The sequence below is a fragment of the Musca domestica genome, unplaced genomic scaffold (assembly GCF_030504385.1).
Source record: "Musca domestica strain aabys unplaced genomic scaffold, Musca_domestica.polishedcontigs.V.1.1 8, whole genome shotgun sequence".
Lineage (NCBI taxonomy): Eukaryota > Metazoa > Arthropoda > Insecta > Diptera > Muscidae > Musca > Musca domestica.
In genome coordinates this window covers 18989985-19017872 of record NW_026712409.1, presented here as the reverse complement: position 1 = coordinate 19017872, position 27888 = coordinate 18989985, and the positions used below count along the sequence as shown (strand labels likewise).

The window sequence follows — 27888 nt, the reverse complement described above, 5'->3', positions numbered from 1 at the left end:
GGGTATTTATGAGGCTGTCGTCTTTAGGACTTCTATGAAAAGAGCTACGTTGAGAGAGTAGAAGTTTTTCTCCATTCGGTTTATTTATACCCTCAGCCATATGGCTACAGAGGGTATATATCATTTGATACGGCCAAAACGAGCCCCATCGAAATAACGACTTTAAGCCCTAGGTCACTTTTACCAAATCCGTATCAGGACATTTGGAGTCGATATAGCGATGTCCGTCCGTCCTTTTGTCTGGCTGGTGGGCACGATAACTTCCGAAGGAAGTGTCCAAACTTGGTACATCGTAATATAATTATCAAACTTAGATCCAGTTCGGAGATGGCCAATATTAGTCAACTCTTTCTGGTACCTTTCCCACATAGGGTGAACATATTGAAGATCCATGAAGCTTATAAAACACGAAATTTACATCCGATTCCATTCAGACTTGGTACATCTCAATATTTCCAACAACACACGATATGGTAGAGATCGGACCATTTCTTCTGGTACCTCCCCCACAAACGATCAACATTGTGAATAACCCACACTATCATAAAATCCGAAATAAGCATCCGGTTCTCTTCATATTTCACACATCCGAATATCTCTCTTATCACAAGATCTGCTGTGAAGATGGAATATATCGATCCACTCCTTCTGGTACCTACCCACAAAGGGTCAAAATTTTGAATATCCATGAAGCATATAAAACGCGAAATGAGCATACGATTATTTTTCAAATGTCACACATCCCAATACTTCTACTTAAGCAAGATCTGTTTTTTAAAATGGCATTGATCCATTCCTACGGAACCTACTCCATAGAGGGTCAATAATTTGAAAAATCATAACAGATGCCAAAAATATTTAAATAATCGAATATTGGCTGAGGGTACACATCTCTCGGCAAAACCGACTGATAATTTTCAACTTGTTTTCTCTCCAATTTCCTCAAATGATTACCATTTCCACGTCTGCCCTTTTATTACAAAAAAAATCGAGACAAAAACAAAGTAAATTCATATTCTGAATTATCCATGCCGGCCAACCCCATTTAACAGAAAATCAAAACCACAATACCAAAGGAAAGCAACGACAAAAAAAGCAAAACACTGTTAACGAAAATTTATAATCAAAACAAAATTGTTATACGGTCGTTATGCACATCAACCACAGAAAAAAGAAAGAAAAGTGTGGAGGGTATGGGAGATCCGTCGTATGGACGTAGAATACTATAACGACACAGAGACATGTGCGCTGGTTGGGTTGGCTTCTGCTGGTGGACATGTGGTGAATGGATGGGATGGATGAGGGCTGTTTTTTTTTAATTCTTCTTGATTACCCCAATGTTGAAATGATGATGACGACGATGAAAAGAGAATGCAAGAAAAGAATTCGCATACCTACCTACCTACCTACTCTATTATTGTTTTTGTTGCTATTATTGCAAATACTTTTGCGTATTGTTTGTGTGCGTTTTTTTTTATTTTTGATCCCCCCTCTCCTCACCACTATTCTTTCATTTTGCCTTTGGCAAAGTTTATGCAAAAATTGTTTGTCTCTCTTATTTCGCATTGTTGTTGTTGTATGATTTTCTTTTTCTGGCGCAAAACGAAAGTTGAAAAATGCGATGATGAATGGCAGAATGCGAACAACACTCAACAGATATGGGGGAAAATGTAAATAGCGTTCAAAATCTATGAAAAAAAGACCTGTAGAAGGCAGGGAAATGTTGAAAAAGAACTGAAGAGTTGTTGAAATTTAAGAAAAAAATTAATTAAATGTAAAAAAAAAATAAATTTATTTTAATTTTTTTAATAACCTCGGAACTTGGAATAACCTCCACCATTTGGAACGAATTTGTAAATTCTCAAAAAAATACAATCCGTTAAAATATCTATTAAAATCTGAATGTAGTCGTTATATTAGGGTCTATACGACGACGTGGACCTGCATAGGCAACTTTTGTCATAAACAATTACAATATTCAGTTCGAAACTTGAATAAAAAAGTTCAGCGAATAATGCAGCTAAAATCGTCAAAATACCGAATATCGGGAGGTACCGTTATATGGGGGCTTACGAAGACGTGGACCTGCACAGACAATTTTCTGTCTTTGACTGTAGTATCCATTACGAACTTCAAATACCAAATTTGAAACCATTCCGGGGAAAAATATCGCTAAAATCCCGAATATCGGGAGGTACAGTTATATGGAGGCTATACGAAGACGTGAACCTGCACAGACAATTTTCTGTCATAGGCTGTAGTATCCATTACGAACTTCAAATACCAAATTTGAAAGAATTCCGGTGAATAATGTCGCTAAAATCAACAAAGAACCGAATATCGGGAGGTACCGTTATATGGGGGCTATACGAAGACGTGGACCTGCACAGACAATTTTCTGGCATAGGCTGTGGTATCCATTACGAACTTCAAATACCAAATATGAAACAATTCCGGTCAACAATGTCGGTAAAATCATCAAAATACCGAATATCGGGGGGTACAGTTATATGGAGGCTATACGAAGACGTGAACCTGCACAGACAATTTTCTGTCATAGGCTGTAGTATCCATTACGAACTTCAAATGCCAAATTTGAAAGAATTCCGGCGAATAATGTCGCTAAAATCAACAAAGTACCGAATATCGGGAGGTACAGTTATATGGAGGCTATACGAAGACGTGAACCTGCACAGACAATTTTCTGTCATAGGCTGTAGTATCCATTACGAACTTAAAATACCAAATTTGAAACAATTCCGGTGAAAAATATCCCTAAAATCATCAAAATACCGAATAATGGGGGGGGCACCGTTATATGGGGGCTATACGAAGACGTGAACCTGCACAGAAAATTTTCTGTCATAGGATGTAATATCCACTACGAACATCAAATACCAAATTTGAAACAATTCCGGTGACAAATATCGCTAAAATCATCAAAATACCGAATATCGGGGGGTACCGTTATATGGGGGGCTATACGAAGACGTGGACCTGCACAGACAATTTTCTGTCTTTGACTGTAGTATCCATTACGAACTTCAAATACCAAATTTGAAACAATTCCGGTAAAAAATATCGCTAAAATCCCGAATATCGGGAGGTACAGTTTTATGGAGGCTATACGAAGACGTGAATCTGCACAGACAATTTTCTGTCATAGGCTGTAGTATCCATTACGAACTTCAAATACCAAATTTGAAACAATTCCGGTGAACAATGTCGCTAAAATCATCAAAATACCGAATATCGGGAGGTACAGTTATATGGAGGCTATACGAAAACGTGACCTGCGGTGGAAAATATCCCTAAAATCATCAAAATACGGAATATCGGGGGGGGGGGGGGGGGGGGTACCGTTATATGGGGGCTATACGAAGACGTGACAAGGACAATTTTCTGTCAGAGGCTGTAGTATCCACTACGAACATCAAATACCAAATGTGAAAGAATTCCTGTGAATATTGTCGCTATAATCAACAAAGTACCGAATATCGGGTGGTACCTTTATATGGAGGATATACGAAGACGTGGACCTGCACAGATAATTTTCTGTCCTAGGCTGTAGTATCCATTACGAACTTCAAATACCAAATTTGAAAGAATTCCGGTAAATAATGTAGCTAAAATCATCAAAATACCGAATATCGGGAGGTACCGTTATATGGGGACTATACAAAGACGTGGACCTACATTGCCCATTTTCAATACCAAAAATCCTGCAGACATAATATATATTTGAGTAAAATTTTATCAACCTACTTTATTTCGTTCGGAAGCTAGAGTGATTTCCACGTCCACGACGGACATCGCCAAATCGACACAGAATTTTATGCTGATCATAAATATATGCACTTTGTGGGGTCTAAAATGGGTATTTCGAGGTGTTACAAACGGAATGACAAACTTAATATACCCTTCATACTATTTTGGAGGGTATAAAAATATTACCCCTATCCCCAGAAGTATCCATTTGCCCCCTCTAATTTATTCAGCAATCAATTATTTAACGCTTTTACTTTCCTCCTCTACTTGTGGCGACAATTTATCCCGGTTTAATGGTCGTCGATTTAATGTTTTTATGTGATTCCCTCGTTGCTATTCGTCGTTTGTTTCCGTGCGCCATAAAAACAATAAATATTGTTTAGGGAAATGACGGGTGGTGGTGGCACTAGTACTCAGCGTTGTCGTGTGTGTTTCACAAACCGTCTAACAAATACCCAATGCCCTTAATAAATATCACTCTTCAAATAATTTAGAGATCTTTTGTTAATAGAAAATTTTTAGAAGGAATTTTTCGTATAGAAGGGCTGTAAAAAATCCCCTTTTTATAAAACCCTATAGGACTCGTATATATAAAAAATTCTTTCAAATTTATCCAACCTACAGAAAATCTCAAAAAAAAAATACATTACTTATTTCCAGAAGATTTTTTAAATTTCTTCCGCCTACTTAAAATTACTGGAATATCTTCTGCCTCTTTGGAAGGTACTTAATTTGTGGAAAACTTTTTCAGAAATATCAGATATAATAGGAGTTTACAAAAGAGTTCTGGAAAGACTTCTATCTCTGGAAGACCTAGAGAAGGTCTCCTACCAAAGGAAACAAACTTATTAATTTTTTTGTATATATACATATCTGAGGAAGACCTCGAGAAGATTTTCTGTACACAGAAGAGTCCAATAAAGTCTCTTATGAATAGAAAACATGCATATAGTCTTCTATCCACAGAAAATCTGGAGGGGTCTTCCTTTTATAGACGTTCTTGATGTCATCTAATATCGATCAAAAAATTCTAGAATGCATTGTATGTATATTTTCTAAAAGTCTACAAAATCCCTTCATCCCGACCGGTAGACGATTACCAGATAGTCTTCGGTCTATAGAATTACCCGTGGTCTTTTAATTATATAAGACCTAAAGAAAATGATCCCAGAAGGTCTTCAAGCTATAGATCGTCTTCTACTGCAAATAAATCCTTATAACAGAGGTCGAATAGGTCCTTTTTTTATTAAAGACCTCGAGAAGTGTTTATGTCTTTAGAATTCTCCCAGAAGACTTTTAAATAATTTAAAACCCCGAGACGGTATTCTTGTTATAGGCAATACTTAAGAGGTCCACTATCTAAAAAAATCCACGAGAAATATATATAGGAGACCAAGAAGATCTTCCACCTCAAAAAAGATCTATATATAGAAGGACCCAAGAAGGTATTCTATTCTATATTAAGGGGGCTAAAAAAACGTAGCCCTCGAGTTTTTTACGTGCAGCACAAGTCAGATATTCTATTTATAGGGAATCTCATGTATAGGAAATGCGTATAATTTATTATATTAATAGAATATTTCGGTAAAAATTGCTCTAACTATAGAGGACCCTGAGAAAGTCTTCTCTTTATAGAAGACCACAAGAAGGTCTTGTATTTATATACGTCGAATTTCCTATATCTATTTCTAGATAATCTCCGGAAAGTGTTCCATACAATTTATGTATAGCAAATTTCAGGATGTCTTATATTTATTTAACAATCTGTAGGGTTGCTTGAGAGGGTTCCTACGCATACGGTAAGGTCTTCCATTTATAGAGAAGATCTGCAATCGAATATATCGTGGTCATCCATATAAACCTCTATTTCTACTATCCGCTGAGACAGTAGAACCTCGAGGTAAAGGGTTTTCTATTTGAAGATGAATATAATATTCTATTGATATGTAACTCCCGGAGGGTCTTCAATTTATAGGTAGGCTCGAAAAAGTCTTCTCCCTTTAGATGATCTCTGGGAGGGCAGCTATCTAAATGCAACATTGGAAAGACCTCGAATTCTTCCATCTAAAAAAATAGAATAGTCTTCTACCCTGGCTCGAAAAAGTCTTTTCCCTTTAGATGATCTCTGGGAGGGCAGCTATCTAAATGCAACATTGGAAAGACCTCGAATTCTTCCATCTAAAAAAATAGAAAGGTCTTCTACCCAGGCTCGAAAAAGTCTTCTCCCTTTAGATGTTCCCTGGGAGGGCAGCTATCTAACTGCAATTTTGGAAAGACCTCGAATTTTTCCATCTAAAAAATTAGGAAGGTCTTCTACCCAGATAAGACCCCGAGAATGTCTTTCTTCATAAAGGTATCTCTCCGAAAGTCCTCTATCTAAAAGTTATTAAATTTATAGACGACACAAGGACGTTTTTTTATTAGAGCACCTCAAGGAGATCTTCGAAAAGATGAGGTTATAAGATAAGATGATGTCGAAGGTTTTCCACAGGATGATCTCAACTTCATAGAATCAACAGAATTCTATCTTTGTATGGGGTTTAAGATGACTCCTTTCTCTCTCTCTCTCTCTCTCTCTCTCTCTCTCTCCCTATTTCACCACTTTGATTCGAAAAGTAAAATTCGGTGGTCAAATTATTTGAAAGAAAAAAATCTAAACATTTTACTACATATCCCTAGTTTTGGGGCTTCGAATGTAAATTTCTTGCCATGTTTCTTTTCTAAGTACTTCTATCTTAATTTTATTCCCCTACTAACGATTGCCTGTCTCGAATCGTCTTTACTTTTCTACAACTCTACTTGTCTGCTGCTCTGTGAACGTGGTTATAGTTGTAGTAGTTTTTCCATTAAGAAAATTGAAACAAAAACAATCAAATAGTAATAAAGAAAATAGTCGCAGAGAAGTGTGTTCAAAACAAAAAAAGGAAAATAAAACGAACGGCTTTTGAAGTTTGAGCGGTGAAGAAAATGTTTGAGAATAAACAATAAAGCAAATATGTGCAACAGTCACGGAGGATGGAGGTAGGTCTATAAAGAGGGTGGAGACGGAGATACGAGTGTTCGATAACTACGAGATGACAGGGTTGCCATTGTGAAATTTGGTTTCTGGACATTTCAAAAAGAAATTGTTCGAAAGGAGGCAATTTTTTGAGTTATAAACAGCATTGCAGGATTTCAATAACGCAAAACCATTTAAAAGATATGAACAAGATTTTTCAATTACATTTCCAATTATTTTTTAGGAGTTGCCCACAAATAAAACTCTATACTACCACTACTAAAGTAGTGGTATTCTCTCTTTCTCATTGCATTACATTTCTCTCTCTCTCTAAAATGTGGCAACACTACATAAAAGCCCCCCAAAATATGTTTATTATCGAACCACCTTCTCATTACAATTACCACAACAAACATTAGAGTTGATGATTGTGTTCTCTCCACTCGCTCTTCTCCCGGCAGTTGGCAATCATATTTTCCCCTCATTATCTCTCCGCCCCTCAAACAAGTACTTTACGACTCAATTCAATCATTCATCTTTGTGTGGAATAATAGACAACAACAACAACCAATACATAGAAAATAATGAATTGCTTTATAGAAGAGGAAAAAAACCGAGTGAGAGACAAAAACAAAACAAAAAACAGGCACACACAACTTCAAAAAAAAAAAAAAGAATGTAAAGTGGAAGAAGTAGAAAGAAATACCAACAACTTGGTTTCTGTGAAAAACAAACACAAAAGGAAGACAACTATTGTGAGTAGAAGAAGAAGCAGCAGCAGCAACGGCGGCGGCAAGACACAACACAACACGACAAGAAAACATAATAATAACAACAAAAAAGTGCAAGAAAACAACTTTAAAAAAGGAAAGGAGAAAAAACAAAAACATTAAAGAGAAATTCAAAAGAAAACGAGTCGACAACTGGATAATGGAAAATGGCAACAACAAAATGTTAAGGTGTTTATTTATGGTTTGTTTGGCCGATAAAGATGTGCGACGGACCGTCGGACCGATCCACTGACAGGACGGACCGTAGTTAGTTTGTTTGTTTTGTTGTTGCTTGATTGATGACGTTTTCGTCTAACCGGCTAATGTTTTTGGAGTGAAAATCCATGCAGAGTGTTCATCAAATACCTACTTTGAATATTTTCCATTTTCTTCTTAGGTTACTGCTACAAGTACACCAACAAAAAAGGCAAATAAAACATGAGTGGTTGGGTTCATTCATTAACAAGACCTGTGAAGTTCATTGAGACCTTTTTAGTAGTAGTATTCCTTTGGAGTTATAGCAAAATATGTTTAATATAAGAACATAAGGATTAACTCTGGTATGGTAAAAAATTACCACAATTTAATTTTTCCCAGAGGTAAATATTTTTAACCTTTATTCGGGAGTATTTTTTTCTTGAAATAACAATTCAAGTAACCCGCAAAAGTTCGTGAAGAATTCTCGGTAAAACTGAATTGGGTTATAGCAAAATAATCGAGCTTTGGACTCATATTTGTTGAAGCCCCCTTTAAGTCGTAATAGTCTTAATTATGGGGGAACACAAAACATATACCAAGTGAGAGCTTACAAAGGAACCTTTTTGATGAGTTCTTTCAACATTTTTTCTATACTGGAATTACCGGCAAAAAATTATCGAGTTATTACCCAACTACTACAGCTTAAAAGATGTAATTCGAAACAGTTTAATAGAATTTCATTTTTATTTATGTTCAAGAACAAGTTAAAAATTATATTCCGACAGATGGATACCCTCAGCCAATGTTCGGTTATTTAGATATATTTCGAGTCCTGTTATGATTATTCAAATTGTTGACCCTGTATGGAGTAGGTTCCGAAGGAATGGGCCAATATCGTCTCCGATCTAAAAAATGTGATAGAAATATTGCGACGTGCCAGGTTTGGACTTCCTTCACTTTATAAGAGATATGTGATAATTTTTTAGAAAATGTTAAAATCTTGAGCCCCATGTGGGGCAGGTACCAGAAGAAATGGTCCGATTTCTACCATCTTTATAACAGATCTTGTATTGATGGAAATATTGGGATGCACATGTTTTAAGAGCTTCTTAAATATTCAAAATTTTGACCCTTTGTAGGGAGATGCCAGAAGGACTGAACCGATATATCCCACCTCCACAGCAGATCTTGTGTTATCAGAAATAATGGGATGTGTGAAATATGAAGAGAACCGGATTTTATGATCGTTTTGGTTATTCAAAAATTTCACCCTTTGTGGGGGAGGTACCGGAATAAATGGTCCGATCTCTACCATCTTTATAACAGATCTTGTATTGATGCAAATATTGAGATGTATCAAGTCAAAATGGAATCGGATGTTATTTTCATGTTTTCAGAGCGTCATGGATAATCGAAATTTAGTCCCTTTGTGGGTGAGGTACCAGAAGAAGTGGACTGGATTGCACTTCTCCGAACTCGATATATTTTTGATAATAATATTACTATATACTAAGTTTGGACCAAATCGGATACTCCCTTCGAGTATTATCGTGCGCACCAACCAGTCAGACGGACAGACATCGCTAGATCGGTTCCAAATGTTCTGAAATGGATTTGGTCTAAAAGGACCTGGGATCTGAAACCGTTATTTCGATGAGGCACGTTTTTGGCCGTATCAAATAATATATACCCTCTCTAGCCATATGGCTGAGGTAACTGATATGTTTTACCGAATACCATTGTTCGAGAGCGTATTGCGGATGAAACATAGAACCAACTCTAATTTAGTAAAAACCTTTTGTTTTTTTGAAAAATTTTCTAGATTTAGGATATTTTCCGGGTTCTTATCAAGAATTTTTATTAAATCCCCCATCCCGGATCCAAGATGGATGAAGGCCTCGGTTTTGTCTTATTTCGGCCAAAATTTATTATTTATCACCCATATAAAAGCCGAAAATGGTAAGAGAACTTTGCAATAGCATAACAGGACCATTGACTATATAGGTCGATAGTCAGATGGCACTTAAATTTATCCTAAAAAAAGTCGAGTATGGGTCCATTATGCCTTTTCCAACTTAAATTACATTGATGTAACAATACCTGATAGGGACGCTGGGGATGGTGGCAAACCTCCCGCACGGCCTGGCCAGACGGATCCAAGATGGATGAAGGCCTCGGTTCCGTCTTATTTCGCCCTAATTATTGGACACCCATAAAACTTAATCAGGAAGGCAGCCGAAATGGTAAGAGAGTATTGCAATAGCATAACAGGGCCAGTGACTATATAAGTCGATAGTTAGACGGCTCTTAAAGTTATCCAATCAAACGACATTAAATCGAGAGCCATTTTTAATTCCAAAAAAAAATCGTCTCTTTGAAGTATGAGAATTACATAAACTTTGTCGTGTCCCAGGATATAGCATCAGTGGCAACCAAGTGGGAATGGAATGACTGTGGTGATTTCCAGTTGATTGATCTACCGTTTAATGAGATTTTGTAAAGGTTTCTCATCAAAGAAGTTGATAGAAATTGCTGTTTGGAAACCGGTTGCAATGGTTCTAAGGCCCTCTTGACGATAATCTCGTGACAAAGAGCCAGCTTTCTTCTATTACTTAGGTAGCCTGGGTCGAATTCACACATACGGTTTCAAAGAAATTTCGATAGGCAAGAATTTTAAAATTTGATCTATAAAATGATAAAATTTCGATCGAATCGAATTAGGCTCCAGTTATTTCTATGAAAATTTCCATTTTCGCCATTTTTACGCATTCACAAATTCATTTCGATCGATATTAAGTCAAGATTAAATGTGAGAATTTGGTAGGCATTAACTAGCCACTGCTTTTTCAGATATCTCTTCTCAAGATGGTCCTGACAACTGTAGAATATGTGATGATGAAGAATGGGTAGAAACAATTGAGCACCTACTACTCATATGCTTCTAAGTCCAGTCTCAAAAAAGTCGCAACCTGCACGTGTTGGATCCACAAGGATACTGGATTTAGTTGAGTTGGTTTGGCTGGGCAGCGAAATAGGTGCAGCATGTCATGTGCACCAGTACCACAAGCTGGGCAGATATTCTGTACAACGCTGTCAATCCGGGCCCAATAGGAATTGCGGTGGTCGCACCATCCGGATTTAACTGAGCCAAAAACTGCACGGGTTTGTCGGAGCAAGTTTTATGGGTGGGAGATGGAATCTCAAACTTTCTTCTCAGACATACATAGATCCCATAATCATATATGAGTTTCCTTAAAGCATTCTATAGCTAGGCAAACCGCCTACCCCCAACTAATTATATATCTCTACCACTCCTTTTTTCCTTTCACCACTAATTTATTCTTCCAAGGATGAACACAATGGTCCAAAGGTTTCCAAGTGAAGCAGCTGCCGACGACCATACCTATATCTAGACCAATTTTTATGAAATTTATTCGACTTGCTTCTATCCTGAAGTAAAAAGAAATTATAGAAATATAATTCTATGAAAAATAAATTTGCCTTACCCTGACCACATTTTCGACCTAGTGCTTCAATATATGATTTTTGTAGAATTTTTCTAAAGGGATTTCCAAAAACGCCTTTGGCAGTCAGCACTAGAAATACCACCAATGTGTGATCTAATAATTCACTTTTAATGGAAATAAAGTGTTCTATTTACAATACCTCAGGCAAGTATCGCCAAACAAACTCCTTTAGAAACTTGAGTGCATACTCTGCAAAATTCCGTATCATAAAGGATATGGTAATAACATTTTCTGGCAGGTTCTGTAACCTTCCACATATAGTTCTGCATATAAGCATAACAAATTTTTAAAATGAACTTTCCACGTGGCACTGTCAATTCGGTTAGAATTTTGGCTGAATATGTGTTTTTTCCATTTGTTTTATCATTTTCTCCCATTTCAATTACGTATCCTTCAATAATTGCATGTTTTATCTGAATTTTGACAAATTTCCTTTTGAAAAATAAACCCAATTGCAATTTAATGAGACTCTTTTAGGCTGATTTGATGTATGGCCAACTACCTTCAACAAATTAACATGGAAAAACAACTGCCGATAGAGACACCAACTGTAATTTGCAAGTATTGCTACTCTCATTCATTTGAAAAACTGTAACCCCAAATTGCCAGTTTTTTTATCATAATATTTCTTCCCTGAAATTGTATTTTTAAGTTAATTTTTATGTCACCCAAAAATCTCCTTAGAAAAGTTAAAATATTGATTACAAAAGACCTACTTACCTTTTACTTTTAATATGATGTTGCTTAATCCAATTGCATGGGAGAGGATAAATATCAATTCTCAGTTACTCTTTTCATAGAGATCTCTTCTCATCAATACGAAATGAGAGGCCACCAATCAATTGCCATCAAAAACAAACTAAATTATTTCAGTTGAATGCACTCTTTGATGGACAGAATACAAAAAAAAAAACAATAAATTACTGCAAATGTTGTTTTTTTATTACTCTTTTTGTTGTTGCCACTTAGTTTTTTTTTTGATTAGTTTAGCATAATTTTGCAAACAACGGTGGTGCTGCGGCTACTACTGAACTGCAAAAATTAAGTAATTTTATTTAATACAATTTGTTGTTGCTGGGGTCTCTCACGAGAGAGGAGGGGGGCCACCTAGTAATGTACTAAAATTGCTTTTTGTTGCACTGCACTGTTACTAGTTAGCAATTGTTGTTGCTGCTTCTGCTGTTGCAATTTGCAAATGTATTTTTAAATAGAAATCAAATTAAAGTTGATATGCTGTTTTCATTTTTGTTTTGATCACCACCCGCCGCACTGTCACAAAATTAAATCGAATTCAATTGCAAGGTGAAACGGGTGCTATGTCGTGGTTTGCACAAATGTTCGATATTAGGATGTTCCCCTTTGAAAAATAGTTTGGCATTTGTTAAACGTGTGATTCGTGGAGAAATTAGAAGATTTTCTTTGCACAAAACACGCACTCGAAACACTCACGCAATTTGTTGCTACAACTGTGGCGGCGGCTGCTGCTGTTGCTGTTGCTCCATCAAAACACAACGAGGATCGCTGACGGCGTTGGCGGCTGTTTTGACGTCACAGTAAATCCAAATGGCATTTGAATAAAATGTGCGCTGATTATGGAACAACTCTAGTTTAGTAAAAACTCTTAGATTTTTTCGAAATTTTTTCCAGAGGTAGGTATTTTTACCCTGATCCCGGGAAACTATTTTTTTCTTGGGGGACGGACCCGGGACCCCAGATTTTTGACCCAAAAGTCCGGGATCAAGACCCCGCCTGGACCCGGATCCACTTACCCGATATAGACAATATGGGTATCGATTGAAAGCTTATGGAAATACCTATCCAACAAGTGGTCACATGAAGGGGTAAGTTTTCATGGTTCGGAAGTTATAGTCAAATTATCGATTTTTTGGACCCGGATTTTTTATGAAACCCCCAAAAAGTCAAAAAAGGGCCCATTATGGGGGTCAACAAAATTGTTTCCAAATTATAGCTGACACTCTTACCTTTCCAAAATGCTACAATTTGTGCTAATACCTTTTTCGGTTCCAGAGATATGGGTCTTTCCATCCGCATAACCCGATTCTAACCAGTTCATTAAAATTGTGTTTTTAATAAAAAAAGTGTTTATTTCGCGTAGCAGTCGTCGGAATAACAAAAGTTTTCTAAATTTGGCACTTTTTGTAAATAGCCGGCCTTCGGCCGGGGCTTGAGATTTTCACCTATGGGTATGTCCGACCCCGGCTAACGCGAACAAAAGGTTCATAATTTCGGCACTCTTTGTAAATAGCCGGCCTTCGGCCGGGGCTTGAGATTTTCTCCTCTGGGTATGTCCTACACCGGCTAACGCGAACCAAAGTTTTCTAAATTGGATACCTTTTGTAAGTAGCCGGCCTTCGGCCGGGGCTTGAGATTTTCTCCTCTGGGTATGTCCTAAACCGGCTAACGCGAACCAAAGTTTTCTAAATTTGACACTTTTTGTATATAGCCGGCCTTCGGCCGGAGCTTGAGATTTTCTCCTCTGGGTATGTCCCACACCGGCTAACGCGAACCAAAGTTTTCTAAATTTGACACTTTTTGTAAATAGCCGGCCTTCGACCGGGGGTTTAGATTTTCTTCTCTGGGTATGTCCCACACCGGCTAACGCGAACCAAAGTTTTCTAAATTGGATACCTTTTGTAAGTAGCCGGCCTTCGGCCGGGGCTTGAGATTTTCTCCTCTGGGTATGTCCTACACCGGCTAACGCGAACCAAAGATTTCTGAATTTCATTCTTACGCAAAATATACCTTTTTTATTGAAAACATAGTTTTAATGAACTGGTTAGAATCGGGTTATGCGGATGGAAAGACCCATATCTCTGGACTCAGTAAAGGTATTAGCACAAATTGAACCTTTTTGGAAAGGTAGAAGTGTCAGCTATAATTTGGCATCAATTTTGTTGTCCCCCATAATGGACCCTTTTTTGACTTTTTGGGGGTTTTATAAAAAATCCGGGTCCAAAAAATCGATAATTTGACTATAACTTCCGAACCGTAAGATCTTACCCCATCATGTGACCACTTGTTGGATAGGTATTTTCATAAGCTTTCCAACGATACCCATATTGTCTATATCGGGTAAGTGGATCCGGGTCTAGTAGGGGTCTCGAACCCGGACTTTCGGGTCAAAAATCTGGGGTCCCAGGTCCGTCCCCCAAGAAAAAAATAGTTTCCCGGGATCATGGTTAAAATACCTACCACTGAAAAAATTTTCGAAAAAATTGAAGAGTTTTTACTAAACTAGAGTTAAGCCGCCCGCTCACTCACACACACGCACAGCTAATTTGCAGTAAATTTCGCACAGCGAATCATAAATGGTATTCTACGCAAGTATTGCAATTCTTTGCAAATTAAAATTGCAATTATTTATTTTCTTTTTTATATTTGGATCAAAATCAGGCTCACATTGTTTTAAAATTCACATTAATTTTGTCATTAATTTGGTTGGTTGTTTGTTAAAGAAACGAATTTTGGTTTTTTATTTAATTCTGTTTAATTATCTTCTTGTTTCTTCTAGCAGACACAAACACGGATTCCACTTTGATTTTCTTTTTGGATTTTGCACTTTTTTTTTTTTTTGTTTTTTTGCACTAAAAAGTGGGGGGAAATTTTCCGTTTGTTTTTTTTTTTCACACTCCACACACAACAATATTCTTGTTTGGACGATTTTTGTATTCCTTCCAAAGTCTTCGTCGTCGTTTCACTTCTATGGTTTTTTTCACTCGTCCACACAAATTTTTGGTGGGTTTTTTTTGCTCGCTTATTTTTCGTCACAATTTTTATTCATTTTTTTTTGGTTGGTTTAGTTGTTGGATGGTCTTCTGCTAAACAGAGATTTTTTCCTCTAAACTTTTCTCTTCATTTGCTTTTGCATTTGTTTCATTTTTATTGGCATTTTTTTAATTTGCACATTTCCATTCGACAGAGACACAGCAGACATGAAGGAATTTCACTGGCAAAGAGTAATTTCGAATAATAATTTAGAAAATGATTTTTTTCTGTTTCTTCGTCATTACATTCGTTGTTCTTCGTCGTCGTTGTTTGTTCGCCATTTTCGTTTTTATTCGTTTCTTCGTTCAGTTGAAGTTAGTGTGGCTATGGTTGTCTCTCTCTCTTTTATCGATTTATTAAGTAAATGTAGGGGTTGCCAGATTGGTGGGTTTGGGTGGAAAGTATGAAGTTGCCGTGAAACAGTGGGCAAAGCGATGGAATGTTTCATGTTATTAACAATTTATGTACGTTTGAGCATTAATACACATGTTTTATGTGGGACATACTACAAAGGACCCCGAAACTGGCTGGATAACTTAAAAGGGTAAGTGTGACAGCATTCAATTATAACAAATTGGACAGGTAAATTAAACTTAAAAAAAAAACAATTCTGAACTTAGAGACTTATGCCATGTTTACGTTAGAACTTTTTGTAGGGTTAACCTACTTTGAGAGGATTTATTTGAAGTAAAAGTAATGGATATGACAATTTAAATCCAAATCCAGTGGGTTAACCCTCATATATATAAACGTACTGTTATAACTTAAAATTTCCTTATAACAAATGTGACAAGTGGTTTTGTAACAATATTTTAATTTAAAAGAAAATTATTTCACAATATCGAAAATTATCGAAGAATACATGTAGTCACACCGACACAGCTGCTGGCACAATGAACTGTCAAATCAATTTTGGAATTGACATCTTCGAATAAAAAATTATTCATATTTTTAAAATGTTTAACTACCTCCGAGCACGTAGTATAGGAAAACATAAAAATATGTACTAATTTAAAAAAAAAGGTAAAAACTTTAATAAAATTGGCATATCTATTTTTCAAAGCGTTGATGCATCTACCTGTATTCAAATTACTGTCAGTTCCTCTAGAATATGCCACCGTAATCGTCAAAAAAACCACTAAATTTCAATAATTAACTCGAAGACCCACAAATCTTCTCTCAATAAGTTAAAGTTCGGCCTGGCCGAATTTTTAATATCCTCCACCAATTGGCAGAAACAGGTAAAATTCAAAAAAAAATCCCCGGAAATATGCTGCAAATATTATTAATATACCGAATACCGGTTGGTACAATTATATGGACTGTATAGCCAAAATTCTGCCCGTAACAAATTTCAAATACCAAATTAAAAACAATTCCGTCAAAAACTACTCGGTATGTCATATCCCTTACTTATACGTCAATAAATCCACTTGAAGTAGGTTAACCCTCCAAAAAGTTCTGATGTAAACATGTGATAAATTTGCCAGTACACCAAAACATAATAATATTTGGATCATTACCAAAAATTATACGGACCTAGAGAACATCCGTGTAAAATTCGTTCGGAAACTTATGAAACTTGTACCACTGACGGACGAACATGGCTAAACCAACAACGAATTTTTTGCCCATCAAGAATGTGAGGTCTAAAACGGTCACTTCAAGGTATTACAAGATAGTTAACCAAATTGGCACATTAAATTGATTCTCTTTAACCTCAATGCTTTAACGTACAATAATTATTTTAAGGAAATATTTTAAAGAAATAAATCTGTCGCATCTAAAGTCTGCTACTATTGTCACAAATTTTTTCCTCACACCAAGCATATTCTTATACAATTCCTGATTATTTCTATTCGCTAACACTTCTTCCCTAAATATTTAATATTTTTTATAACTGAGTACCACTGTTTTGTAATTCTACCAATTTGTCCAATAAATTGGTAATTAAAATGAAATTTAAAGCATATGGCATTACCCCTTCTTCAAAGACATGTATGGCAACACTACAAATAGATAGAGAATATACCAATACGACTATCTCACTCTAACCAAAGAACAAAAGGAACAGAGGAAAACGGCAATACATGAAACAGATGGAGAAGATTGATTTTGCTTTGCTATTTTTGGACTTTTGTATGGTGCTCTTGTTTCGCACTTGTATTCTTCGTTCGTTCTGCACTGTTCTATGTTTTTTTGCGACATCGTTTTGTGTGATGCTTCTTCTTTGCCTTTTCTTTCAAATGGGGAAGGCAAGAAGAAAAATTGCACATTTTTTGTGTGTCTTTTCAATGTGAGTGTTTTTGAACAGAGAGGGGGTGGGTGACGGGGGAAAGGAGGATAATTAAAAGTTGGCGCGGACGCTGCGATATAAACAAAAATAACAACGGTGCAAGTGGGCGGTGATGGCATTTAAAGATTTTGTTTTCTTTTTTGGACCGACTGACTGATTGGTGCAAAATTGCAAAACGGTGTCAGGCGATAATAAATAATTTTTTGTTTAAACAAACGCAACGACGACGTTGACTGCGACAGGTATGGGTTGAATGGATTATAGAGTAAAATCCAAAGTATCAAAATCCAACTGGTGAGCGCTAGTCTAAATGCCCTGTAACCTTATGAAGAACACGATGCGCCAAAATCTAATTTGCAAAGCAACAACTCTGAAATTAGTATAAACACGCGAGCAAACGAACGGCATTCAACAAATTAAAATGTGGGTTAAACAAATCAAACGGACAACGAGACAAATTGGCAAAGATTTGCTGGCAATTTGCAAATAAGCGTGCAAAAACAAGCTATTTTTGGTGGAAGTATTTTGAGTGTGTGTGCATGAGTGTTGGTGTGGGAAATTGCCCCGTTATGTGTTTTCAATTGCATTGGAAAAAAGAATTATGCAAAAAAAGCAACAAATTGGCGGTTTTTTAGCTTTATCCCCCCTTTTCATGAATGAATTTTAAACTAAAATAGCGCGTGCATGTGGCAACTCCATATGTGAGTTGAAGTTGTCAAAGTTTTGTGCTTGTTCCCTTTCCCTACATTCTTGATAAAAAAAGCGCGCACACACATACATTTTACTGCCGAATGTACTCTTGCAATCACAACCTTCTTGGGAAATTTAATGTTTTTACACACTCTTTCTTATGTAAAACAAAAGAAAATTGATTTCTAGAAATTTGCACAAGTGTCAAATCGAGAAAAGAAAACAACGAAACGAAGAACAACCTCTAAATAATCCAAAGAAAGTTTTGTTAAACTTCGTGTGTGGTGGCGCGGCTGGGTCACATTCGTCGTGGTCGTCGTCTACCTTTACAATTGGAATCGTGCAAAAAATACAGTGGCGGCTGTAGCGACAACGACGACTAACTTATTGGCTAATATTTCAGCACACAATTGCTTTTCTCATTCAGTTTATGTGTTATATCACATCAATAGCAATTATATATCTTGTTCTTTTTGCCTTTTTTCAGTTTGTTTTACACAACACCACAAACGACCACCCTTCCGTTCTGATTGTAGTTTTCTTTTTGTTTATCACTTTTCTTACAAATTTCACACTTCTCGATTGTTTCTCCGCTATTTCACTGTGTATGGCTTTTATTGATTATTTCTTTTGCGACTGAAAATTAATCAGTCCTCTTCTTCTCTTCCAATCTTTTTTGTGCGAGTCTTCCGTCGTCATTGGTTAGGGATCTACAAATCGACTTTTTTACACTAATCGAAAGGGAAATATCGATTGTTTTGTGGAAGTTTCTGTGTGTGTTGAAAATGTGAAAATTGATCGGACAAGCTTTTGCCCTTAAGTTTATATTTCATGTAATATAATTTATCCATAGCCTTTTTTGAATACCAATCAATGGTCTGTTCCAGAACTGCAAGAATGTAAAAGTTTTGCAAAAATGAAAAAAGTTTTGTAAAAATGAAAAACTACGCATGCAGGTTCTTGAACAGAGCATAAAAGTCTACAGGTGTTGCCACATTTGATTTGTGCTCCCCTTATTGATAAATTTAGAGGAACATGGTCACATATCAAAGAAGACCGTAGCCAAATATTAAAATATTTATTTGAAAGAAAAAAAAAAAATTGCGACCAAAAGAAAAGGCTGAAACCTTAGCTTGCTACGCAGAGGTGGAAGCTGCAAATAGGGGAAGTTTCAAACATGAAGCGAATGAGATAAAAAAAACTGAAATAATATCGAACGCCATAATTCTTACATTTTTTAAATTTTATTGAATGAAAGCAAAAAATGTCGAAAATAGCATCAAATTTTAGAATAAGTTTAGATTTGTTGGAATTGGTCACCTTTGGCACGAATTATGGCCTTCAACGGCCACGCTGCCCGAATGTTGCTCTGCGGTATTTTGGCCCATTCCCGGCGATGCGCTTGCTTGAGGTGATCGGTATTTTTTAGTGCCAACCTTGCTTTCCAAAATATCCAGACACAATAGTACAACGGAATGGTATCCGGAGATTTTGGTGACCATTGTGCGCCGAAAATGAAGCGAAGAATCTCATTTTGTAACCATTCTTGGGTAGCGCGTGCTGAGTGCTGTGATACCGAGCCATGTTGGAAAGTCCAAGGTCTGCGGCCAAAATGTTTGCGTGCCCAGAATCGATTAATAGGCGGCCCACACCATCACCAGGGCCGGCGCTTGAGTTCTGGTGGCCAACCGAAGGTATACATTTTCAGCTGACCACTTTGGAAAGTAAACACGATCATTTTTTTGTCTAAGAAATTGCTGGACAATGAGTGTTTTCTCATCGGAGAAAACCAAATTCGGCAGTTCAACACTTTCTGCCAAGCTAAGCAACTCTTTAGCTCGTTTAAGTCCATTTTATTTCTGTTGCGGTGTAAGTTCTTGCACTTTTTGGAATTTTCAATATTTGCCGAATGGAATATTGCGATATGTTCCGCTCATGAGTCCAGTTTCGGCCACTGGGACGCGGATTTCGATCAAATCGCTTCACTTTACTTTTCGATCCATTTCTGCTGATTTTGCTGTTTCCTTTCGTCCAATTCCTTGACGTCGGGCTACGCTACCAGTATCATAGACAGTATGCGAGGGCTACGCTACCAGTATGCGAGACATAAAAGATTTATTCACATTTAAATGCTGGAGTGCTCTAACGATAACCACTTGTGGTTTTCCACAAGATGTTCCAAATTCTGGCCTTTTGTGGGGAAGGTATTCCAGGGAGTGCTCCGATATATCCCATCTTCACATCATATGAAGTTTGAAAATAATCGGATGCTTATTTCACATTTTGTGAGGGTTTTGTTTATTCAAAATGCTGACCCGTTGTGGGGGAGGTACCAGAAGGAGTTGTCCGCTATACTCCATCTTTACACCAGATTTTGTAATGATAAAAATATTGGGATGTGCGAAGTTTGAAAAAAATCGAACGCTTATTTCACATTTTATGAGCGTTTTAGATATTCCAAATTTGGACCCTTTGTGGGGGAGGTACTAGAGGGAGTAGTCCGATCTTGTCCATTTTCGTACCCAATCTTGTGGTAATGCAAATATCACTTTTTGTATAGTTTGAAAAAAATCTGATTATCCGTTGTCTTCCTATGCGATAAATTATTTTCTATGAAAATGTTGACCTTTTGTAGGGGAGGTACCAGAAGGAGTGAACCGATGTTGCCCATCTCCGAACTCGATCTGAGTTTGACAAAAATATTACGATGTACCAAGTTTGGGTCAAATCGAATACTCCCTTCGAGAGTTATCGCGCGCACCAGCCAATCAGACAGACTAGATCGACTCCAACTGCCTTGAAACGGATTTGGTCCAAAGAGACCTAGGATCTAAACCCGTTTTTTCGACTAGGCACATTTTGTCCATATCAAATGATATATACCCTCTCTAGCCATATGGTTGAGGGTATAAAAACATCTGGCCCTTTTACACCAAATACCCAAAATATTAATTTGGTATAAAAACATAATTCATGTGGCAACTTAGTGATCAAGCATTTCTACAATTATCTATTGGCTGTGTTTAGTTTTGTTTAAAGTGGTTGTTGTCTGTGCTCTAGACAGCGTGCCAGTGTTGATAAGTGGGGCACTACAGTAACAAATATTGACCACCAGAGGGATTGTCACACATTTTTTTGGCGTTTTACTAAAAATAATTAAATAGTTGATTTATAGTAATTAATCAGAAATTGTTGTTTTTTAAATACTTTTAATTTGTAGTTTTTTTTTCATATAAGAGAGGAGAACAGGATTTAATCAAAATCATAAAACATAGAAACTTAAAAAAATAATTTTTTAATTTTCTAAAGGAGAGCAAAAAAGATACCAAATTTTTTAGTTTTTGAAAATTTTACCCACGTAAAAAGTTTTGAGATAAGGTTTCATGTCACTAGACCTCTTGTCACTAGAATATTTCTGCACGTTTTTAATATATAATATATACCAATTATAATTATTTTTATCTGTCATTTAATAATAATTATACTAGCCATTTGCGATCCCTTGTAGCTATCTCTAAAGTCCAATGGAATTATGTATAATTATATTTATTATATAATTAACCAATATTTGTTCATGCATGCATACTTATACCTGCATATTAATATCATACAAAAAAAAAACAAATCATTTATTTATTTATTGGTATTCATAGATTTTTTTAATTCATTTAATTAAAACATCAATCATTCATACTCATTTCAATCACTCATACTTCACTAACATACATACACCTCCATCCATACACAAAACCGAAAGTACTGCATGTACCAACATGCTGATGGCGATGGCAAAGAGAGCAGTGGATTGTTCTCTCTGATCGCTGAGCATTAATAAACACCATTGGCTAATGACTCATAATTTCCACGAATAACATTAATCCCGGCTTCACCTGAAATCTGAAAACGAATGAAAACACAAAATTAATGTTAAAATCTGACAACAAAAAAGTGAAAAACCAGTTGGAAGTTGCAAATTAACTGTGTCAACAGTGTTCCTTCGTCGCCATGGGTTTTAGGGGGGGGCTCATGTGAGTGCATCAACGTTAACACGTTATTAACTGCATTGAATTATCGACGTGCACACTGAAATCCGTAACGTAATGCGGATATGTATCTACAGAAACAAATCAAGGACTTTCAGAGCTGCAATAGTGGATTTTCTAAAAATATTTATAACGACAATTAGGGTCCAAATACATAAGAAGCTTGAAGTCATGGCTAGGCATATTTTGTGACATTTCATAAAGGGTTACAGAGCCGTACTAAAACCCTGCCGTCGTTTTCCATTATAATTGGACATTAATATGCCTTGCCATGATTTAAAGCTTCTTATGTGCTTGTGCCTTTAGGCCTGCAATCAGCTGCAATTTTCCATTAACCCATTTGGCTCCTCTGTTCGAAGAAATATTTATGTATGAAAAGGGTAAAATTTGAAACAAATTTTTGTGTAGGTAGCAAGAGTCATCTGTCAGTAATTAAAAAAAATCCCCGACCTATGAATATCCCCTCCGAACACTGGTTGCTGGAAAAAACGAAAAATTATTCGGAGTAAATTTTTGACTTTAACCTAACAAAGTAATTATAACCCTCAGCCATATGGCTAGAGAGGGTATATATTATTTGATACGTGCTTAGTCGAAATAACGGTTTTAGACCCAAGGCTTCTTTTTTTTACCAAATCCGTTTCAAGAAATTTGGAGTCGATCTAGCGATGTCCGTCCGTCCGTCTGTCTGTCTGGCTGGTGTTCACGATAACTCTCGAAGGGAGTAATATTTTTGTCAAACTTAGATCGAGTTCGGAGATGGGCTATATCGGCCCACTCCTTCTGGTACTTCCCCCACAAAACGTTGAAATTTTCAAAAAATATATATTTTCTGCCCAGAAAGAGAAACGATAACCCGATTTTACTCCAACTTTGCAAATTCTAATATTTGCGTCAGTGCTAGGTCTGGTGTGAAAATGGACAATATCGGTCCAATCCATCAAGTGCCTGCCCCACGAAGGATCAACATTTTAAATAATTAGAAATCTTATAAAATGCGATGTAGGAGTTAGATTGTCTTAAAATCAGACACATCATAATATTGTTACTAACCCAAGGTCTGGTGTGAAGATGGAATATGTCGGTTCACTTCTACTGGTATCTCCCCCACAAAAGGGTCAAAATTTTGAATATTCATGAAGCTCATAAAACCCGAAAATAACATCTGATTCCATTCAGACTTGGTACATCTCAATTTTTTCCATCAACACAAGATCTGTTATAAAGATGGTAGAGATCGGACTCTACCTTCTGGAACCTATCCACATAGGGTTCAAGATTTGAAAAACCAAAACGATCATAAACTCCGAAATAAGCATCCAAATCTCTTCAAATTTCACACATTCCACTATTTCACAAGTCAAAATATATTTAAATAATCGAACATTGGCTGAGGGTATACATCTGTCGGCAAAACCGACTGATACTATTTAACGTTGTTATGAATATTTTATCAAAGCCACTCAAAAGAAAATTTGTAGTTTTTTTTTCAGAAACGTTTTCAAGAGCTTTTGGAAAAGCACTAGTGGAATATTTTTAAGGACTACCAGAGCCGCAATTTTTTTTTAAGGACTTAAAAGAATTAATTTCGAAGGAGCATCAGAGCTGCTGTCGTGCATGAAAATATTCCTAATATTTTCCATGCACTATTTGATGTGCTATCTGAAATTTTGGAGAATATCTTGTCAAGCCTCTCTGAGCTTTAACCTTGAATCTACTAAGGCAATTGTTTTCAAGGACTATTAAAGCTTCAATTTTTTATACCCTACACCACATGGCGGTCAGGGTATTATGTCTTTGTGCATTTGTTTGCAACAGGCCGGGTCGATTTATGCATGTCCGTCCGTCCGTCTGTCAATGTATTTTTGTTAACAAAGTACAGTTCGCATTTATTGCCTTATCCAGATGAAATTTTACACAAATCATTTGTTTGGTCCAAGGTCGAACCTTATTGAAATTGGAGATAATCGGTCAAAATTTAGATATAGCTCCCATATATATCTTCGTCCGATTTGCCTTTTATTGTGCACCAAACGTGTAATATCAGTCCGAATAGTACGGAATTTTGCACGTATGATCAGATTGGACCTGAAAATAAGTATGCCAAATTTGATCGAAATCGGTTCAGATATAGCTATAGCTCCCATATATATTGTTCATCCGATTTGTTATTTTTGTCCTCCGCAGCCGTAATATGCACTCTGTAACAACAATATTTGGGGAAATATATCAAATGCAGGTCAGAAATACATTTGCTAAATTTTATTGAGATCGGTTCAGATTTGGATATAGCTCCCATATATAACTACGTCCGATTTACCTTTTATCGTGCACCAAACGTCTAATATTTGCCCAAATGGGATGAAATTCGGCACTTACGACCGAATTGAGTCTAGAAGCTAGTGTGTCAAATTTGGTGAAGATCGGTTCAGATATAGCTATAGCTCCCATATATACTGTTCATCCGATTTGTTATATTTGTTACCCACAGCCGTAATATGCACTCCGTAACAACGATATTCAGGGAAATATATCAAATACAGCTCAGAAATATCTTTCCCAAATTTTATCGAGATCGGTTCCGATTTGGATATAGGTCCCATATATATTTTTATCCGATTTCAAATTAATTGTGCACCAAATGGGCAATACAAGTCCGAATTTAAAAGATACAAATGCTTCGTCCTTTGCTTAGTCCTTTGAACTTTAAAGTATAATTACAATCATGATTGAATTCTCTGGTGTAGGGTATCATAAAGTCGGCCCCGCCCGACTTTAAGACTTTCTTTACTGGTCTTTGCAAGATTTTTACAAGGTCCTCTGTCTGTAAAAAAAAACTCTAGAAGGTCTTCTCTCGGTAAAGGACCTACTGAAAGTTTTCTTTTTGTTTATGAACTTTTAAAAGTCGGACGGGGGATATGGAAGAATCTATCCAATTTTAGCTGATATTACATATATGGTGGACAATAACCGTAAAATCGGATGAAGATGTATATCGAAGGTATATAAAAATCTGAAGTGTGAACCTCATAACATTTTCGAGCTGTATCTGATGTCCGGTATCAAATATCATTGTTGTGGACTGCATATTACGCATGTGTTAAGGACTTTAATACCATATCGGATGAAACATATAAATATATATAAAATCTGAACCGATTTTCACCAAAATTGTTCTTAGAATGAATTCAGTTGGCATTGCCAAGATTCACTTCATTTGGACTGATATTAGCCATTTGGGACAGAAAAGATAAAGGGACATCGGATAAAGATATATGGGAGATTTGACAGATTTATTTCTGAGCTGTATCTGATATCTGGTACAAATATCATTCTTGTGGTGTGCATATTACGAATATGAGGGACTTAAACGCCAAATCGGATAAAACTTATATATGCGAGCTATAGCTAAATCTGAACCGATTTTCACCAATTTCGTCCTTGGGCCAAACAAATATTGTTTGGAAAATTTCATCTCAATCGGATAATAAATGCGACCTGCATTTGGTTTACAAAAATACATGGACGGACGTACATGCCTAAATCGACTCAGAAAGTGATTCTATGAAGATTCTGCTTATGGTGACTGTCTATTGTTTTAGACAACCTGTGGAAGATCATTTTCCCATTGAAGGCCTCTGGAAGGAGTTCTCCCCCTATAGAAGTAGTTTGAAAGCCTCTCTGTCTGTGGAAGGTCTTCCTATAAAAGCCCTTCTGCCTAAAAAGCCCTCAAGACATTTCATTGATTGATTGTTGATGGCCTCTAGAGGAGCTTCTGTCCATTGAAACCCCACTTGAAGGTCTTTAATGTCCAATATAACATAATTTGAATAGATTTTTTTAGATAGATTTTTTTAATTTTATTTTTTTATTTTATTATTTTTTATTTTATTTTTATTTATTTATTTATTGTTATTTATTATTTATTTATTTATTTATTTATTTATTTTTTATTTATTTTTTTTATTTTTTATTTATTTTTATTTTTTTATTTTTATTTATTTATTTTATTTTTATTTATTTCTTTATTTATTTTACTTTTATTTATTTTTATTTTATTTATTTTTTTTTATTTTTTTTAGATAGATTTTTTTTGAATAGATTTTTTTGTCAGATTACAATTTACACGATATTGTCCAACATTATCAACACGGACATGGGCATGGCCATGCTGATATTACAGAGTTACGCCATAGCTGATTTAATATCTGTTTACAAAAACCCATTTGCTGATCGCATATGTAAACACATATGTAGTCGGGTATTTGCGAACTTTACAATATTTGCATGAATTTGCACAATTAATACATTAATTTCGAATGTGTGCATGTATGTGTGGGGTTGTACTCGTTTTTATGTGTTTATGGTGTGTACATGCGAAGCGTACACAAGCCATGAATACATATTTAGAGTAATAATTAAGCATTACAAGCTGGGAGGTAGATGGAAGGCAAAATAGGCTAAGTAGCAAAAGAACGAAAGCAGACAGGTTCACAAAGGGGAGAGGAGAGAGTTCTGAGAAGAAAAAGTGGATTACAATTGAGGCTTCATTGCAGTACTTCGCTAAAGCTCAATTATATAGATAAATAATAATAAAGCAGTAAGGTTGGGCTTAGCCGACTATATGATACCCTACACCACTTTGCTAATTTAGTAGAGCTCCGCATAACATTTAAAAGTTTTTATAGGAGAATTCAATCATACACGCTATGATTATAATTATAATTTAAAGTTCAAAGGACAAAATATGTCAAAGCATTTGTCAATTGAGGCACAAATAATTTAAAATCAGATAAAAATATATATGGGAGCTATATCCAAAGCTGAACCGATCTCGATAAAATTTGGCAAAGATATTTCTGAGCTGTATTTGATGTATTTCCCTGAATATCGTTGTTACGGAGTACATATTACTGTTGTGGGTAACAAATATAACAAATCGGATGAACAATATATATGGGAGCTATAGCTATATCTGAACCGATTTCGATCAAATTTGGCATACTTATTTTCAGGCCTAATTTGGTTGTATATGCAAAATTCCATACAATTCGGGCTGATATTACACGTTTGGTGCAAATTAAAAGGTAAATCGGAAGAAGATATATATGGGAGCTATATCTAAATTTTGACCGATTATCTCCAATTTCAATAGAGTTCGTCCTTGGGCCAAACAAATGATTTATGCAAAATTTCATCTGGATCTGGACAATAAATGCGACCTCTACATTGTTTACAAAAATACATGGACAGACAGACGGCCGGACATGCATAAATCGACTCAGAATGTGATTCTATGCAGATCATCAAAAGGAACTATGGGTCTATCTCGTTTGCTTTTGCCTGTTACAAACAAATGCACAAAGACAAATACCCTGACCACCTTGTGGAGTAGGGTATAAAAATGTTTGTATTGGAAATTTATGTGAAGTAGATCGTACCAGCTGTGAACCTTATTTGAATGGGTACCATGGTTGTAGAGAAATCATAATTTGGGAACTATATCCAACTCTGAATCAATTTTCAACAAATTTGGCGGACTTTTGGACCTCTAGTACCAAATAACATTGCTGTGTAGTGCATGATATGGCTTCGAAGGAATATATTATAACCGTACAATCGGATGAAAATGTATATCGAAGCTATGAAGAATCTGAACCGATCTTGATCAAATTTGGCAGAGGTATTTTCCAGCTGGATCTGATGTCCGGTATTATATATCATTACTGTGGAGAGCATACTATAAATGTGAGGAACATTAACATCAAATCGGATGGAGCATATATATGGGTGCTATAGCTATATCTGAACT

The 27888-nt window shown here is 36.1% G+C and overlaps 1 protein-coding gene across 4 annotated transcripts in view; it reads right to left on the bottom strand.

The window, feature by feature from the left end:
- The window catches only part of LOC101900151 (putative uncharacterized protein DDB_G0271606), a 255183-nt gene extending 242311 nt beyond the window's left edge, over positions 1–12872 (bottom strand). For 3 of the 4 annotated variants that reach the window (XM_059131177.1, XM_020036806.2, XM_059131178.1), the window contains exon 1: positions 11982–12871. The gene's annotated coding sequence lies outside the window, so the exon portion shown is untranslated. Of the gene's footprint in view, positions 1–11981 lie in introns of all 4 variants that reach the window. The other variant, XM_059131179.1, reaches the window with a different exon arrangement.
- Between the last annotated feature and the right edge of the window lie 15016 nt (positions 12873–27888).